This window comes from Stomoxys calcitrans, chromosome 4 (genome assembly GCF_963082655.1).
Source record: "Stomoxys calcitrans chromosome 4, idStoCalc2.1, whole genome shotgun sequence".
NCBI classification, from domain to species: domain Eukaryota; kingdom Metazoa; phylum Arthropoda; class Insecta; order Diptera; family Muscidae; genus Stomoxys; species Stomoxys calcitrans.
In genome coordinates, this window is record NC_081555.1 from 9,017,156 (window position 1) to 9,037,216 (window position 20,061).

Sequence of the window (20,061 nt, forward strand, 5' to 3'; positions counted from 1 at the left end):
ATCTAAAAGTCATTACTCTTCACACCATTTTCTAAGGCCATAGACAGACACAAGTTAATCATGAACACCTGTTAATGACAGGGTGTAGAAGGAGTTGCCTGCACACCAGGTGACTGGGACACAACAATTATAACTGAATGCTCCTGAGCAGAAGGCTAAGGCCATTGTTGAAAAGTTGTTAGCTTACTAATTGCCATCAATTAGCTGCACTGTCATAGATGTCAGCAAATTTTTCCTAAGTAATTAATTTTCTCCCCCCCCAAATCAAAGGCGAAATAATGGAAGTCAGTAAAGATTTAAAAACTAGGCAAAATAACAGCAAAAAATTGGAAATATAACACATTGAAAGGAAGAAAACATACTGGTACTCGTACTTTCGCGAACACACCCCTTTGCCGCAGGCAATAATAGGCTTAATAGATTTTTATTTTGAGGCTTTGGATTTTTCGCCCAAAAACCTGTATGCCACATTTAAAGTTTTATTGAAATGTTAATTTTTTCTAGCGTTGTGTAGATGAAGTTTTGGAGAAATTTCCATTTTTTCGTATTCAAACTTTGTATGGTAATAATGACAGTTGAAGGAAATGAATCGCAAATTATTTTTGCTGATCATTTGTTCAAAATGTTGCTTGTAACTGGCTGAGAAAGATTTTTATTAAGTTCAAATTATCATCTGCTTTTTAAGGCATATAGGATTCATATCAGTCAGTGATAGCTTGTAAGGAAACAAGCCAAAGGCGCGGCTTGCCTATCAGAAAAACAGAGTTTGCCTTGTACGCCAAAAATCGAAAGATTGGCGTTTCAGAGGACAAGACCTGACCGGAGAAAAGCTTGAAATATCCTTGTAAAGATCCAAGTATTGGCCTGTGTCTTAATCACGGGATCGTTGTAGTCTGCATCACATTCTGGATTTGAACCATGGTGATTATGCTGTCTATTGGGATTTTGCTGCCAAAGTTGGGTTTCGATTCAGGGATTTACTGGATTCGGCTACAGTTGAGTTTTAAGTGTTTAGGGAAAACTGAGAAGGATCTCAGATAACCTAGCAACAGGGCTTATTCATATATTGCAGAATTTTAAGGATACGCATTCCCAATTAGAAAGATTGAAAGGCGAATGCTGAATTTGGGGCAGTGCGTCCTCGATATTCACGAACGGTTTCAAAACGGAGTCGACAAATCGATTGAGGACTTACACCGATGTAAAACCTCGAATTATTACTCTAAGACCATATAAAATTGAAGGGACACTGCCTGTCCGTCCATTCGTCTATCTGTCAACTGTCAAAAGCACGAAAAAGAGAGAATATATCAATTAAACTGCGAGTTATATTGCAACCAGAATATGCCAAATTCTCATTTAGAAAACTTAGGTTAGGTTGAAAAGAGAATGCAGATAGTAATCTGCCCCATGCCACTATAGACTACACCTAAACCAGTAATCGGCTTCTTGTGGGCTCTAAAATGTAATCTCGAAAAAGAAGATGTTAAGTTAGGAATTCCTGGCTACTTACAAAATTTTTAATTGTTTTCCATACCACTCCCCCAAGTTGGTTCATGTCTGGTATTGTTTCCCCACCTAAGTCCTGGTGTTTGTTAGCCGCGAAAGCGGGGCAATGCACCAACGTCTCATCATCTACCTCACGTGCCCTACATATGCCATCACTTGTCGCACCGATTTTGCATAAATGAGCTCGTAGTCTATGTGTTCTATTATGATACCAAAAGCTTTACTGACCCCCTTCTTACTTCCTTTCACTAATAGCCTCATCCTTCCACGATTGGGATCAACCCGTAGGATTTTCGCCGATCTTCCTACTGTTTCGTTGTTTCACAGTGTTACATGCGCTTTCGTCGCCCAATCCCTTAACTCGGACTGCGTCGACCCAAAAGGCTTCGGGTTATCGAAGTTTATTGACGGCAGTCCTCTGGCCTTCACCGCCAAATCGTCTGCCCTTTCATTTCCCCTTACTCCGTTATGGCCCGGCATCCAAACGATACGGATTGTGCCATCCTCAGAGAAGGCGTTAATCTCCTTCTTACACTGCAAGCCTGTTCGTGACCTTACCGTCCTGGTCGTTTTTGCCCTTATAGCAATTTTACTGTCGGTAAAAATGTTCGCACTCGACGTCCTCGCGTTAGCACCACACCACTTCACGCATTCTGTGATCGCCCAGATCTCCACCTGCAGGACCGTATTATGGTCAGGCAGTCTAAAACAGATCTCAGTCCCTGGGTTCTCAATGTAGACCCCCAGGCCCACTCTGTACTCTATCTTTGTTCCATCCGTGCAACATGATCTTCCAGTTGGTAATACTAGGGTCCCGTCAATCCAAGAGTGTGCCGCTGGCAGCAGTTCCCCGCACTCGACTTCAAGGTTAATCTCAGGTATCCGATCGGAAACCTCTTCCCTTCCTTCCAGGTTTCCTATCGTCGCCTCGATTATACCGCAATGATATGAGCTTCTCCCATCCTCAATCCATTCTCCCATCGCTTTAAGTCTCATAGACGCAGTGGCTGTATGTCAATGGGTCGGATATTTAGAATAGTCTCCAGTGCCCTAGTGGGCGTGGTCCTCATCGCTCCATCAGTACCAAGACACCGTGTTCTCTGAACTTGTTGTATGGTCCTAACGTTGCACTTTTTCCCTATAGCAGTCCACCAAACTACGGAGGCGTAAGTAAGTATTAGTCTTATCATGAATCTGTAGAGCCAGTGGACTATTCTCAGATTCAGGCCCCATTTCGAGCCTACGACCCGTCTACATAGTGCCAAACATCTGTGAGTCAGTACGCTCCTGAATGATGACACTTCCAATTCAGTTTCCTATCCAAGATCACTCCTAAGTATTTGACCTTGTCAGATATCGAAGTCGTTTTATTGAGGATACGTGGTGCATTAAATTGGCCCACCTACGGCTTCCTCGTAAACAGGCATATTTCAGTCTTCTCTGATTTAAAATTGAGACCTCTGGGTCTAGCCCAGTTATATGCCATATGCAAGACCCATTCGGCCCTTCTGCATAGCTCGTTTGGATCCTTACCTCGTTCGGATCCTTATCCCTCCTCAGTCAGCATCCGTAATAGGTCATTTATGGTGGTAACCCATAGGAGTAGCGATAAAATGCCCCCCTGTGGCATGCCCTGTGCCACTTTCTTTCTTATATTTATGTCATGGGACACACAATTTATCCACCTGTTCCTTAGCATACGGTTTATCCAGTCTCTAAGGACCGGGTCCACCCAGTTTTGGTCTAAGGATTGGATCAGTGTATCGCTCCGCACATTGTCAAAAGCCCTCTCGATGTCAATGCATACCGCCAGTGTGTACGTTTTGGCATCGAAGGATTCTTCTATTTTATGCACAACCTCGTGCAGAGAACTCTCCACCTACCTTCCCTTGACATAAGCATGCTGTTTGTGTTTGAGCATTTCCCTGGATGTCATACTCTTTATCATGGTGTCCACAATACGTTCCATGGTTTTGAGGTGTCGCATAACTTGCCTTGCCGGGCTTGGGTATAAACACCACCCTTGCCTCCTGCCAGGCTTTCGGAGTATATGCAAGTCCTATGAACGCTGTGAAAATTTTGGCCAGACGAGGCACCAGATTGTCTGCCTCTGTAGTAACGCCGGACATATTGCATCAGGTCCGGGTGACTTAAATGGTTTGAAGCTTCTCAAGGATTCCTTCACCATAAATTCCGTTATTATAAACCTTCGATCCACGTTATTTATCCAAAATTCCGGTGTCTCTGTGAGTCCCTTGGTAACCTGTGAAAAATAGGTTTTTTATCAAAAGCCTCAACATGTCCTCCGTTGTTTCTGCTCTCACTCCCATATCGTCTACTAAAGTTTCAGTTTGCATATGGGTTTTTAGAGAGAAACTTTTTTATCTTGGCGGCGTCATTAACGCTATAGACCTGTTCGCAGAAAAACTTCCAGGAGGCACGTTTTGCCACTCTGGTAATCTTATTGTATTCCTTGAGCCGTGTGTAATGCACATCCCAATAAACTTCCGCCTTTTTAAGACTTGCTCTGTTAAAAAGTCTGCGGACCTCTTTCCCAATATTGCAAATCTCCCCGGCCATCCAGGGTTTTTCTTGGGCTGATTTCCTTCCCGAAGAGGACAACTATATTCAAAGGACCTCACCAGTGCAGTCGTAATCCTGTGTCGGGCTTAAATTACCTGTTTCCTTTAGCTTGATATAGCCTCCATATAAACCGAACTTCCATTCTGACTTCTTGAGTTTATAGAAGGCGTATTCGGAACACAGACTAGAAATGAAGCTCATCAAACCCACGCGTTTCATTCGAGATATCGCATGCTCAATAATAAGGGGCCTAGTTTTTTATAGCCGAGTTCGAACGGCATGCCGCAGTGCAAACACTCCTTGGGGAGAAGGTTTTACATGGCATAGTACTTCACATATGTCCTCAGCATTAGGAGGGAAAAACCACTGCTGAAGGGTTTTTTGATGGTCTCGCCAGGATTCGGAAACTAGAGCTGATAAAAAATAATAAGGTTAGATTTTTTAAAATGACCACACATTTTAAAAATTCTAAATTTTGATGACTAGCAGCAGAAAATCGTGTTTTTCAGTTATAAAGCAAAAGGCGAAAAGAAATCGAAATTTTGATGAATTTCAGAAGAAAACTGCGCTTTTTTTCCTTGAAAACTTTAATATCTCCTATTTATACGAACGTTTTCAGCAATTTGTATACCCTCCACCATAGGATGAGGGTCATTCGGTTTGTAACACCTCAAAATATGCGTCTGAGACCTTATAAAGTACAATATATTAGGTTGCCCAAAAAGTAATTGCGGATTTTTCATATAGTCGGCGTTGACAAATTTTTTCACAGCTTGTGACTCTGTAATTGCATTCTTTCTTCTGTCAGTTATCAGCTGTTACTTTTAGCTTGGTTTAGAAAAAAAGTGTAGAAAAGTATATTTGATTAAAGTTCATTCTAAGTTTTATTAAAAATGCATTTACTTTCTTTTAAAAAATCCGCAATTACTTTTTGGGCAATCCAATATATATTCTTGATCGTCGTGACATTTCAAGCGAACTAGCCATGTCCATCCGTCCTTCCGTCTGTCTGCACGCTAACTTTTGAAGGAGTAGAGCTAGCCGCTTGAATTTTGCACAAATACTTCTTATTGGTGTAGGTCGGTTGGGATTTTAAATGGGTCAAATCGGTCCATGTTTTGATATAGCTATCATATAAACCGATCTTGGGTCTTGACTTCTTGAGCCTCTAGAGGGTGCCATTCTTTTCCGATTTGACTGAAATTTTGCACACAGTGTTTTGATATTACTTCTAACAACTGTGCATAGTATGCTACAAATCGGTCCATAACCTGATATAGCTACCATATAAACCGATCTTGGGTCTTGACTTCTTGAGCCTGTAGAGGGTGCCATTCTCATCCAATTTGACTGAAATTTTGTACATAGTATTTTGAAATCACTTCCAACAACTGTGCTAGGTATGGTTCAAATCGGTACATAACCTGATATAGCTGCCATATAAACCGATCTTGGGTCTTGACTTCTTGAGCCTGTAGAGGGTGCAATTCTCATCCAATTTGACTGAAATTTTGTACATAGTATTTTGAAATCACTTCCAACAACTGTGCATAGTATGCTACAAATCGTTCCATAACCTGATATAGGTGCTATATAAACCGATCTTGGGTCTTGACTACTTGAGTTTTTAGAAGGCGCAATTCTCATCCAATTTGACTGAAATTTTGCACACAGTGTTTTGATATCACTTCTAACAACTGTGCTAAGTATGGTTCAAATCGGTCCATAACCTGGTATAGCTGCCATATAAACCGATCTTGGGCCTTGACTTCTTGAGCCTCTAGAGGGTGCCATTCTCATCTAATTTGACTGAAATTTTGCACATAGTGTTTTAAAATCACTTCCAACAACTGTGCAAAGTATGGTACAAATCGGTCCATAACCTGATATAGCTGCCATATAAACCGATCTTGGGTCTTGACTTCTTGAGCCTCTAGAGGGTGCCATTCTCATCTAATTTTACTGAAATTTTGCACATAGTGTTTTGAAACCACTTCCAACAACTGCGAAAAGTATGGTTCAAATCGGTCCATAACCTTATATAGCTGCCATATAAACCGATCTTGGGTCTTGACTTCTTGAGCCTCTAGAGGGCGCAATTCTCATCCAATTTGACTGAAATTTTGCACATAGTGTTTTGATATCACTTCCAACAACTGTGCGGAGTATGGTCCAAATCGCTCCATTACCTGATATAGCTGCCATATAAACCGATCTTGGGTCTTGACTTCTTGAGTTTTTAGAAGGCGGAATTCTTATCCGATTTGACTGAAATTTTGCACATAGTATTTTTAAATCACTTCCAACAACTGTGCAAAGTATGGTACAAATCGGTCCATAACCTCATATAGCTGCCATATAAACCGATCTCGGGTCTTGACTCCTTGAGCTTTTAGAAGGCACAATTCCTATCCTATTTGGCTGTAATTTTGCACATAGTATTTTCAAATCACTTCCAACAACTGTGCAAAGTATGGTACAAATCGGTCTATAACCTGATATAGCTGCCATATAAACCGATCTTGGGTCTTGAGTTCTTGAGTCTCCAGAGAGCGCAATTCTAATCCGATTTCAACATACGTGTGCAATATGGTCTGAATCGATCTATAGCTTGACACAGCTCCCATATAAACCGATCTCCCGATTTTGCTTCTTGAGCCCCGAATCGGACTATAACTTGATATAACTCCTCCTCCTCCGTCCATATTCATTATTCTTTGTTTGCCTAAAAAGAGATACTGCGCAAAGAAATCGACAGATGTGATCCATGGAGGAGGGTATATAAGATTCGGTCCGGCCGAACTTAGCACGCTCTGACTTGTTTTATATTTTTTTTATTTATTTAAGTTGTACTTCATACCACTGTTAATAATCCACATCTGTCCAGAACACGCAAACCCCACATCTATCATCTTTGGCTTTATATCAGTTTTTCGATATTAGAATTAATAATTCGATATTAAGATGAGTGGCCAACATCAAACTAAAAGTGAAATGTTATCAGCAACAGACGACAGATCACTTGGGGTCTTATAACGCCATGTCATCTTTCTCCTACCCATGCACCATAGAAGCCGTGCATGTCGAGTTGATGATTTCTATGTTACTTTGGTTATTAAATTTAAGCTGTATTAACGAATTATTTGGCATGCATTAACAACAGTTAGCTATGCCATAATGAGTATGGAAATGTTGATGACTGGATGAAGATGATGATGCTGAACGGATGATTGCCTGCGAGAAGATCCAAACAAGAGGGGGAAGCTTTGGCCGGAGACCTCATTCATAGAGCATCAAAGAATTTAGGAAGCGAAATGTTAGCTGCAATGTCTAATCAACAGAGTTCGATTTGTAATTTTTGTGAAAGTCTTTTTTCTTTGTTATATTGGTGGCTATTTGTTTTTCATTAGCTTGAGATAAACAACATCGTAAAGCAGAAGTTTTAAATAGAAGCGTAAAAGTAAATAACAACACGAAAAACTCCCCAAAAAATGAGAGCTTAAGCCAACGTCAAAGCGATAAGCCAGAGCACGCGAATGGGTAATTTAAATTGTTAGTGAAAAAAAAGACCAAATAACCAACTGAAACCATAGAAGTCTTATGATTGCTGTTCTTTTTTTTTATTGGAAATTTTTTAAATGCTTCAAAAGAGCACACAAACCCAATCACGAGTAACGCCAAAGAATTGTTTAGTTGTAATAAAAGCCATAAATTTTGAAAATTGCCAAGAATTCAATGAAAGTTGTTAACAATTGTACCAGTTTTTTCGTTTGTTTTTTCGTTTGTTTTGTTTTTCTTACTAAACTCTAAGCGCGATTGTAGCATAAATCTCACTGTCATTGGGGGACTGGGTCATACAACTGTCACAGCTACCGTGTATGCATGTGTGTGGCAGAAATCGAAAGAAATAACAAAAACAAGGTCAAGCAAGGCCAGCTGGCAGCGGGTTTGGCAAGCCTCCGCTGGCTTAGTGGTTTGTCTGAGTTATGTTTGCTAGCTGGAGATTGTTGTTCCAGAGAAAATAAATTGTGAAGATTTTTCTTGGGTGATAATGAATTTTGTTTTTTTATCGATTTAAGCAAATTTCTGGTTTTCATGGCTATGGGAATAATAGAGTCATTTGATTTGGATTCATATGATAACCAAAAACTTCATAGTTAGATTGTTTACTTCACGTTTGTGTCTTAAATCTTTTGTTTTTCACCATTGCTCTTCTAAAGAAAATCGTTCTTCAAATGATCTATGGTGCAGGAGCCATTAAAATCATTTTTTCGCCAAAGACTTCAGGTGTTCTCATGAATAGGATTAATCCATTAACGATGGAGGCCAACGTATGACGCTTATGACGCTGAACATATGGATTTGAATCCTGGCGAGAACATCAGAAAAAAAATGTGATGTTCTTCTATACCCCCTACCAAAGGATGGGGGTATACAAATTTTGTCATTCCGTTTGTAAGACATCAAACTATTGATCAGAGACCCAACAAAGTTCATACATTCCTGATCGTCTTGACATTCATAGTCGATTTTGTCACATTCATCCCATATGAATCCCATGAAATCATCCGATTTCACGTAATAATGCAATAAAATGTACATTTGTCAACCGATTGTCTCGAAAATTGGCAGGAACGATTTTCCTATGACTTTCAACATTACAGATGAATTTCATAGAAATCGGTTCAGAAATAGATACTTTACTTTACTTTAAATGGCTATGACAGAATATATGTTCCACTTGCCGAACGTAGAATAGCGTTCCAAGCGCCTCGATCTTCATTCTAAAATCTCTGACACCAAGTTTCGAGGTGTCTCCCACAACTTGATCTTTCCATCGGGCTTTTGGTCTTCCCGGTTTGCGTGTACCACCATGTTTGCCTTCAAAAGACTTCTTTGCTGGAGCTTCTTCATCCATTCTGACAACATGACCTAGCTAACGCAGTCGTTGTATTTTGATGCGTGTAACTATGCTATCGTCGTCATACAGCTCGTGGTTCATACGTCGCCTATACTCTCTGTTAACGCAAACTGATCCATATATTTTACGAAGAATCTTTCTCTCAAATACTCCAAGCACTACCTCATCTGCTTTCACAAGTACCCATGCTTCAGAACCATATAAAAATAGTATCAGTGTCTTGTATAGTATAATCTTCGTCCGTCGAGAGGTGGCATTGTTTATAAACTGCTTACTTAGTCCAAAGTAGCATCTGTTTGCCAGTATTATTCTTCGCTTTATCTTAAAACTGGTGTCATTCGATTCGGTTACGGCGGTGCCGAGGTAGATAAAATTACTGGCTATCTCAAAGTTGTGGTTCCCAACTTTCTCTATTTTCTTTATCTGCTCGGTTGTAAAAGGCTTTTTGGGAGTTTAAACCATCCATTTCGTCTTATCTCTCTCCATTTACTGCCAGACCCATTTTCACTGACTCTCTTTCGATTCTTTCAAAGGCTGCAGTTACTTCTTCCGGTGACCGACCGATGGTAGGTGTTAATTTGTCCTTCTCGGGTCTTTTCCAGGATTTGGCGCAGTGTGAATATCTGGTCTAGGGTGGATTTACCTGGTCTAAAACCGCATTGATAGGGCCCAATTATCTCATTGACTTTAGGTTTTAATCTTTCACACAGTACGCTCGAGAGTATCTTGTATGCGATGGGGAGGAGACTTATTCCTCTGCAGTTGGCACATTCCGTCTTGTCTCCTTTCTTGTGTACGGGACATAGTATGCTGAGGTTCCAATCATTAGGAATGCGTTCTTCTAGCCAGATTGCGCAGATAAGCTGATGCATACGCCTTATCAGCGTGTCGCCTCCGGTCTTAAATAGTTCAGCGGGTAACCCGTCGGCTCCTGCTGCCTTGTTGCTCTTTAGTCGGGTTACTGCTACTTGGACCTCATTCTAACTAGGACGTAAACATTCTATACCATCATCAGGGATTGGTTCTGCGGTATCCTCTTCGCCGCCAACATCGGACACTAGCAGTTGGGTAAAATATTCTTTCCATATCCTCAGCATGTTGTCTGTGTCAGTTACCAGATGTCCTTCTTTGTCCCTGCAGGAGGATGTGCCTGCACCAAAGCCATCGGTTTGATGTTTAATTCTTTGGTAGAATTTCCGGACAATTCGCTCGCACTCACGTCTTTCCATTTCCTTTTTCTTTCTGCGGAATAGACGTTTCTCCTCTCTCCTTTTCTCCCGATACCTCTCCTTCATCTGGCTCATTGCCACTGATTGCAGGGTTGCCCCATTCTTGGCTTCAGTAGCATCTCGACACTCTTGGTCGTACCATGGGTTTTTTGGAGGAGGCTTCTGGTACCCAAGTACAGATTTCGCGGTATTTTCCATGGAGTGGGCAATAGTTTGCCACTGCGCCATTATATCATCGGAATAAGGAGTGCTTTCATGAAGCAGTTGGGTCAGTCGAAAGGAGTATGCCGCTGCCATTTGTTGTGTTTGCAGCTTTACAATGTCCAGCTTTCGTGCAGTGTCAGATCGTTCTTTCCTCGCCATGTTCAAACGGGTGCGAACCTTTGCTGCAACAAGGTAATGATCCGAATCTATATTCGCTCCACGGATCGATCGTACATCTAACACGCTGGATGAATGTCTTCCATCTATCACAACGTTATCAATTTAGTTTCTCGTATTTTGATCGGGTGACAGCCATGTGGCTTTGTGAATATTTTTATGTTGAAATCTGGTGCTACTAACTACCATGTTTTTTGCCGCTGCGAAATCTATCAGCCTCAACCCATTACTGGACGTTATCTCGTGGAGGCTAAACTTTCCGACTGTTGGACCAAAAATGTCTTCCTTCCCTATTTTCGCATTAACATCTCCCAGAACGATTTTAATATCATGGGCGGGGCAGCGGTCATATTCTCTCTCTAGGCGCTCGTAGAAAATATCCTTGGTCTGCTCGTCTTTGTCTTCCCTCGGGGCATGGGCACAAATAAGGCAGATGTTGAAGAATTTGGCTTTTATGCTGATTGTGGCTAGCCTCTTATCCACCGGAGTAAAGCTGGAGACAAGGTGTTTCATTCTTCGACTAACCACAAATCCGCAGCCAAATTCATGCCTCGTGTTATGGCAGCTGTAGTATAGTTCGTCACCGTTTTGGTGTTGTAGTGATGCCATTCCCAGTCCATTGCACTTCCTGTAAGGCGGTTATATCTGCCTGGTACTTCTCTAATATATCCACCAGCCCGTAAACTGCACCTTCTCTATAAAGAGTGCGGACATTCCAGGTGCAGATCTGCAAATCATGGTCCTTTTTTCGTTTGCGTGGGTCGTCAACGTTGAGGGGGGTCCGTTTTTACTATTCCTTTGTTTTTCATAGTAGTTCTATGTTTTCCGGGGGCGGGTTACTGGCCCAGCGCCCCAAACGCATGGGTTTTGTGGGATTGCACACGTATCCCTCGTTGTGGCGAGCCGCTTGCTCTAAGATCCGACGCTCGCCGCCAGCCGCCCCTAACCTGGGAACAGACGCTAATGTTGGCCATTGGTTATTTGAAGGCGCCAATAACTCGCCTTGTCATCTCGAGTATCATTGACACTCAGTATTTAATTAAGAGCCAGTGCCACAGACTCCTCACTGAGACTCTCCTCTCGAAAATTGCTGACTGCCCGCGGCCGCATAGCTATAGCTCTCATATATAGATCTCATATACATATATCACTTCTATAGCCACTGCAAGTGCATTTATTGACCAATCTTGCCAAAACTTTGTACAACACTTTCTTTGACGACTTCCACAATATTTATAATGTTTGCTCGAAATCGGTTGAGATTTAGATATAGCTCCCATGTATATGTTCGCCCGATTTTGAGAAAAATTGCAATAAAGTGCTCATTTGATAACCGATTCTGTCGAAATTTGGCAGAATGGATTTTCCCATGACTCTCGACATTACTGCTGAATTTTATAGAAATCGGTTTAGATTTGTCATAGCTGTAATGTATGTGTATTGCCCGATTTTTCTTCTAGAGTCACTGCAAGCGCATTTACTGAATAATCTAGCCAAAATTTGGCACAATGTTTTCTTCGGTCTAAGAAGTTTGTTCGAAATCGCTTCAGGTTTAGATATAGCCCCCATATATATGATCGTCGGATTTTGGGTAATCGTAGTTATTAAGTTTGAACATTTGCTCGAAATATGATACGGATTGTTTAATAACCCATCTGAAAACATCCGACGATGTCCATCAAGATTGGTTCAAAATAAGATATAGCTCCCACCTTGTACTTATAGGGCAGGTGTAATACAGTCGGCACCGCCCGAGTTTAGCCTTTCCTTGATGATTTTCTTCAAGAATTTGCTGCTAGATTTATTTTCCCATTATTATATGGGTTGCCCAAAAAGTAATTGCGGATTTTTCATATAGTCGGCGTTGACAAATTTTTTCAACGGCTTGTGACTCTGTAATTGCATTCTTCTTCTGTCAGTTATCAGCTGTTACTTTTAGCTTACTTTAGAAAAAAAGTCTAAAAAAAGTATATTTGATTAAAGTTCATTCTAAGTTTTATTAAAAATGCATTTACTTTCTTTTAAAAAATCCGCAATTACTTTTTGGGCAACCCAATACCATATAAAAAATTGCTTCTTAATCTGCTTAGCGACTAACCCTCGATTTGCTTTACTGATTTTGATAACATTTCATATTGTCATTGATTAGGGAGATTGTTCTTTCTTTTTTTTCAAAAAAAAAATTTTTTATTTTTTTTTTTTAATTTTAAATTTTTGCGTCTCTATACTTAATTTTGGGATAAGACTCTGCTTTACATTTTCCTGCCTCTCATGACCCTCTCAGCAGTTAAGTGCATCACAAAAAAATTTCTTATTTTATCTTCAGTAAAAAGTTTGTGTCTTAAGTCTTTTGATTTTATCTCCAAGAAAAAAAAAGAAAAAAAAACTTTTAGACATCCTATCAACATGCCATAACATCTCAAGGTCTTTTAAAATTCTTTATTCGACTTTCTTTGTTTAAGGCACTTGCTGCTTGATTTATTTTCCCATTTTCACATTATTATGCCATATAATAAAATCTTTCTTCCGTCGCTTGCAGTCAACATCTCAACTAGAGTTTTTTTTTTTGGAGTTGCCATTTCTTTTCCTTTGATTTCCTCATCAAACTACGGTTTGTTTTGTTGACCTTTCTTTTTTTTATCACTTCCCTGATTGATGTGGTCTTTCTGTTTGCCTAAAGAAAGACTATTTTAGAAAAGTTTTTTCTTTTTGTTGTTGTGATATTATTTCGTGTTTTTGTTACTTAATTCAAGCGGAAATAATCATAAAAATCTACAGAGTTAACACAGCCATCCCACTAGGCGGACTGCATGCCATTCAAGATTACAAAACTTAGAACAAAAACATCAAACAAACAAAAAATGTGATGAAGAAAATTAAACTTACAACAGCGACAACAATAGCAACACCAATAATCCACTAGTCACTAGCCGCTAGAGTCTCATAGACGCTCGATTCTAAACAAATAGGCAGCATGGCCTGTGAGGTTAATAATAGGGTATACCATTTGACGGTTTCCAGTTGAACAGAAATGAGTGAACTGACTGAATGTCAGTCAGTCAGTTTGTTTGGTATAGCTGGCGGTTTAGTTTTTTGAGGAAATTTCATATACACTTCTAAGTCTAGGCTGCTGGTTTGTTTGGCTCACGGGCTGTTTGGGTGTCATAGTGGTATGGTGGCATGGTGGCATGTTGCTCTACAGTTAGATCATATTATGTGGTAATTGCATGCGGTAATCAAGCAATAAAAAATTATGTCTTTCTCTGTTGAGTTTTTCTTTTATTTCACCAGCTCGAATTTCTCCCTGTTACAATGGAGAAATGCTATGAATAAAATTCTGGGCCATTTGGGGGCAATTGTTCACTCACTCACAAAGTCATTCAGCCATTCATTCATACATTTATTTGGTTCTTATTAAAGCTGTTATGAATTTTATTATGTTCTAGGGTTGCCCAAAAAGTAATTGCGGATTTTTCATATAGTCCGCGTTGACAAATTTTTTCACAGCTTGTGACTCTGTAATTGCATTCTTTCTTCTGTCTGTTATCAGCTGTTACTTTTAGCTTGCTTTAGAAAAAAAGTGTAAAAAAAGTATATTTGATTAAAGTTCATTAAAAAATCCGCAATTACTTTTTGGGCAACCCAATATTTTGTTGTAAGCTTTTCTTTCTTTCTTTGCGTCTTTATGGGGGTTTTTTTGAGAGCATGTTTCTTTCTTTTTTATCATTAGACATTGACTTGATTTTTTTGGAAATTATTTTTTAGCTAGTCTAAGACTCACATTTTCACATAGGCCTTTGCCAATTTTAAGTTTCTAGTCTACCATCTTCTTCTGTATCTGGCTGTGCTGTTACGAGTATTACCATTGTCATGCTTATTGGGTTAACGAACTATGGAAAATGCATAATTCTAAAGCCAAACTCCATGGAATGACTTTGAACCGTTATTTGTGTGTTTTGTGCACAATACACAAATTGGTCCCATTTCACATGAGGAAATTATGCAATTTTTCTCCTCATCTGTGTCCCATAAAAATAATTATGACAGCTCTCTGGCATGGCACATTAATTCCAGGCACTGCTGTTGCCACCACATCTTGAGCGGATTTATCAAATAAATTGTGGAATTTTTTTGTTTCTTTCCCTTTAACAAATGTTGGGCAATAAAAGTATAATAAAACACAACATTGTTTGAAAATTCTGGTAAATGGTGGGAACAAAAGTGCCATAGAAATGATGATGGCAAAATAGAATTGGAAAAATCGTAGAGAAATAAATTTGCCAAATAAAATGCAAAAAAAAAAAACACTAATGAAATTAATTGGGAAAGTTGGCCTTCATATCTTAGCTATGAGGGCTGTGAGGTTAAAAAAAAAGAATCAGCTATTTGGTCCCTGGATATTAAAAATGATAAGAAAATGGTGATATATTGTGTTGCCCAAAAAGTAATTGCGGATTTTTCATATAGTCGGCGTTGAAAATTTTTTTACAGCTTGTGACTCTGTAATTGCATTCTTTCTTCTGTCAGTTATCAGCTGTTACTTTTAGCTTGCTTTAGAAAAAAAAGTGTAAAAAATGTATATTCGATTAAAGTTCAAGTTAAAAAATCCGCAATTACTTTTTGGGCAACAGGTTACTAAGTCTACTTATAAGCTAAACCGAAATAAAAATACCACAAATGCAAATTTGCCCATAAGCATTCCATTAAGGAACAGGGACAAACTTCTCGCATATCAATGAGTGCTGAACGATTCAAGTTTAAGGGGCCTCAAACGGCCCCGCAGTTCGAAACATCTTTGGGGAGTAGGTTTTACATGACTGCCGCACCATTTTTATACTCTACACCACCGCTATGGTACACCCAGCAGGAAGAGAGATACTCCCATTGACATGTATACCCATCGACTTCCTGATTCAATTTAGCTTTGTCCGTGTGTCCGTCCGTCTGTCCGTCCGTCCGTCTGTCCGTCCGTCCGTCTGTCCGTCCATGTTAATTTAAGAGTCGTAATTTTCATCGTGGTCAAATTTGGCATATACATTTTTTTTGGTGTAGAGACAAAGCCTATTGAAATTGGAAAAAATCGGTTCAGATTTGGATATATCTCCCATATATATGTTCGTCCGATTTGGACTAATATTGCAAAAATGTGATCATTTGTTAACCATTTTTATCGAAATTTGGCAGAAAGGATTTTCTCTTAAAACTCGAAATTTCTGGCAAATTTCATAAAAGTCCGATCAAATTTAGATATAAGAAGGGGCATGACCTTCTGCTAGGTCACTATTCGTTACAAACGTTAGGTGGGTGAAGGTTTTGGACTGAAATGTTTCCTCCAGTGCTCCTTTTCGGATCACTATAGGATATGTTTTCAGGTCGAGCACGAGAGGGGGAAGAGGATAGCATACAGAAACCCTAGGAGGACCGACTGGGTGAAGTTCAAGGAACAGAGGCAAAAAGGGGGCCTCTGAGGCCGCAGTCGATCTTGTCACGGGATGTTTGAACGAAACCTTTTTTAAGGCATATATCGAAAGAGCACCGCCATGTAAAACCAGCCAGTCATGGTGGTGACCAGAGCTGAAGGTGCTTAGGAGGAGACCACAAGGCTTTTTTGAATAAGGCCAAGAGAGGAAACAGGGAAGAGGGCTGGGACGAGTATCGCGACGCCCTTAGCAATTTCAAGAAGGAGAACACAAGGAGAAGGAGAATATTGAACACATTAGAGGGGATGGCCAGGGAGGCGTCGGTGGCGAGGTGGGACGAGGTGGATAGCGGCCGGACTGCAAAGGCGCAATGGCCTTTTATCGACCGGAGGAGGACGAGGGAGTTGCTGGCGTTTGATAAGAGGTCGATGAGTATTTTGACAGGGGTCATATCCGGGCACTATTCCAAAGGCCGCATGGGAATACCGCACAATGACTTCTGTAAGAGTTGCCTCGATGAGGATGAAGAGGAGATTATTGAGCACTTGCTGTGTTCATGTCCGGGACTGCAGGGACGTAGGCTCTCCTTTCTGGGGTGCCGTTTCTTCTGTGATCTAGGTGAACATGCGAAGGTACGTCTGGTAGGTCTCCTGAGATTTGTTGAAGGAAATAAATCTCAGGAACAGAATGCTTCCGATGGGGGGTGCCATAAGTTCAGGAGCAAGTATATCCGTGCTTGCGTGAGGAAGTGCGTGTCTAATGGCATAGTACCTTGCAAATGTCGCCACCACTAGGAGGTGAAAACCACCGTTGACAATTTTTTTCTGATGTTCTCGCCAGGATACGATCCCAGGCGTTTATGGTCATAGTTGTTCCCGTCCTGAAAATACAACTTTTACGATAAATCATGCTTCCATTATTTAGTAATCCAAGATATTTATTTCATTCTGTTGCCTAAAGCAAATGTCCCATCTCAGATAACCTCTTTCATGAACTTTGGTGTCATTATCTTTTTTGTCTCTGCCATTATGCAAGGTCAAAAAAATGTTTGTCTGACCAGATACTTTCCATTCAGAAGTGTAATCTTAAACTCCTTACTATACCAAATCTTTTGGTTACTGTTTATGGTGGCCACCCAATATAACGAAAACAGTTGTCTCCGTTGGTGTTTCGTGTATTACTCAAAAAAAAAAAATTAACCCACATTTTTTTTCTGAAGAAGATTTACTTTATTTATAGTCTTCTCTTGTTTCTAAATTTAACCGTTTCGGATTTTATCTTATTACAAAACTTGGTATCAATGTCTTCCAAAACTAGGTCATCAAATGCGTTAATGGTTTTTGTGTTTTTTTTTCCACAAAAATTGTTAGACATTTATCACCTTTCAAGAAACGAGATTGTAATGTTCTCCATTTAATTTCCTATTGTTATTTAATGGCTATTAAGGCCTTTAATGTTCTTTCATTCTGTCTGTTCGGGCTGTTTTTTTGGTGGGATTGATATGCTTCATAAAATAAAGGCTAATAAAATCACATAGAACAGAACAACAGAATAAAATAGGCCAAATTGTGAAGAAAAAATATGTTTTCGGAATAATGGTGATGTAATGTTTTTAGCAACATTTTCAACTTGTTTGTATATAAAAAAAATTGGCCTTGGTGTCATCCTACCGACCATTTCGCTGTTCCACAATGTCCCTCGATTTTCACTTCTGGAGCCACTGCGAGCACATTTATTCACCAATCTTCCCAAAATGTTGCACAACGGTTTTCTAGACGACTACCATAGTATCTGAAGAGTTTTGCATACATGGGTTGAGATTTAGATATAGCTCCCCCAAAACATCTTCATCCAACTTTGAGTAATTTGCTATAATGTTGTCATTTGTAGAGATGGGTTTTTACCGGGTAAATATCCAATGATTAGGTATTTGTTGGAAAAATACCCAATGAATAGCATTTTTGGGTATTTATAAATTTCCAAATATTTTGGTAATGAAATCATTTTTCAAAAAATTGTTGATGATTTCGTATTCTCTGTATATAAAGCTGTCATTCTGATCTCATAAAATCGGAACTTAGTTATATATTGGATTGCCCAAAAAGTAATTGCGGATTTTTCATATAGTCGGCGTTGACAAATTTTTTCACAGCTTGTGACTCTGTAATTGCATTCTTTCTTCTGTCAGTTATCAGCTGTTACTTTTAGCTTGCTTTAGGAAAAAATTGTAAAAAAAGTATATTTGATTAAAGTTCATTTTAAGTATTATTAAAAATGCATTTACTTTCTTTTAAAAAATCCGCAATTACTTTTTGGGCAACCCAATATATCCGATATATAGGCCGATCTCCATAGAACCGAAAACGATTTTGCCACAGAGAGTTCTGGTAGACCACTACCCATTTTCCGAAGTGTGGTCCAGATTGGACCATATTTTAATATAGCTGGCCTATTGATCGGCCGCCCGATTTCCCGATATAGGGTATTAAGGCCATGAAAGAGCCACATACTACCCGATTTCGATGAAAATTGGCACAGTGAGCTCTGGTAGACTGCTACCCATTCCCGTCAATTGTGGTCCAGATCGGACCATATTTGGATATAGCTATCATATAGACTGATCTCCCGATATAGTATATTGAGCTTATAAAATGGGCATTTTTCTTTCATCCGATTTCGATTAAATTTGGCACATTGAGTTATAATAGAATCACCAATTTATTGCCTTAAGACTTTATGTCTGGAGATAGGTTTATATAGCCGCTATATATAAAAAAATTCCGATTTTATGGGATCAGAAGGTCAGATTTATATACAAAGACAGTTCTATACAGGAAATCTGTCGAATAAACTTAAATTAAAAATAATTTCCCCAAAAATATTTTTTTTTTAAGATTTATCTACGTTAATGACCACATATCGATATGTTCCAAGTGCTGAATTGATTAATTGTTAACGTCCCTTAATTTTTAACATTAGCATTTGACAAGAAACCAACAGTCAAGACTTTTATGCTGTTCCTACTACCATATCAAATTTGCAAATCTGATCTGTTCTACCATTTCTTTTAGATTTTGCACATATCCCTCCCGTCTTTTTATTGCAATCTTCCAATGATTAATGGTATCATATTCTTGCATTTTTTTGACAAATGTAGCTTTAAAAATCAGTATAAATTAAAAATCTGTATAAATTTTGTTACTAAATACAATAGAATAACAATGGCGCTATTCCCACCTGATGTTAGAAGCAAATACGAATTTTAATGCTAATATAATTTACATAAATTTTGAATTAGTGCTGTGCTTGGCAGAAAGCGTGAAATGGTTGGGAGATAGTAAGAAATGTTCTAAATGATTTATGTTGGAAAACAGATTAAAAAACCATTTGAATTTCAGAGTGAACTACTAATGATGGAGCTTAAGGGCAAGGAAACTTAAAGCTAACTTAAGGTAAGCAAAATTTGCGGGGTAGTCGATAGGCAGGAAGACGAATAGTAAATAAGACAACCTGTTCGACTGGGAGGTTAATTAATGACGAAAGGTTTGAGGTTAAAATTTTAAAAGAATAGACATAGTCCCCCAAAATGATTTTTGACTAACTAGAAGGCATTTCTATGACTATGAATTCTTGGCTTCGAATTCTGGCTAGAAAATTAGAAAAAATTGTATTAGTGGTTATCCCTTCCTCGTTGCCGAGTTCGTAGCGTGGTCAAATTATCCGTACGGGTAATCCTATTAGAAGCCTGGTCTGCCGCTACTGTGATATCATAGTGGACTAAAATAGTCCAAGGAAGTCTGTTTAGAAAATGGTCGGCCACATTAACCTAACTTATCATTTATTTCAGCCCGATATTCTCATGATGGTCTACCAGCGCTCTTCTCTCAAATACCATTTATTTAAACCCCATATTGCCATTGCTTCAAGGTGTGTTATTGGCGTCCCTTAAACATTTGGCCCAAAATCGGTTATCAAATACGTTTTCTAATCTTAAATACCTTTCATTTAAGCCACATAT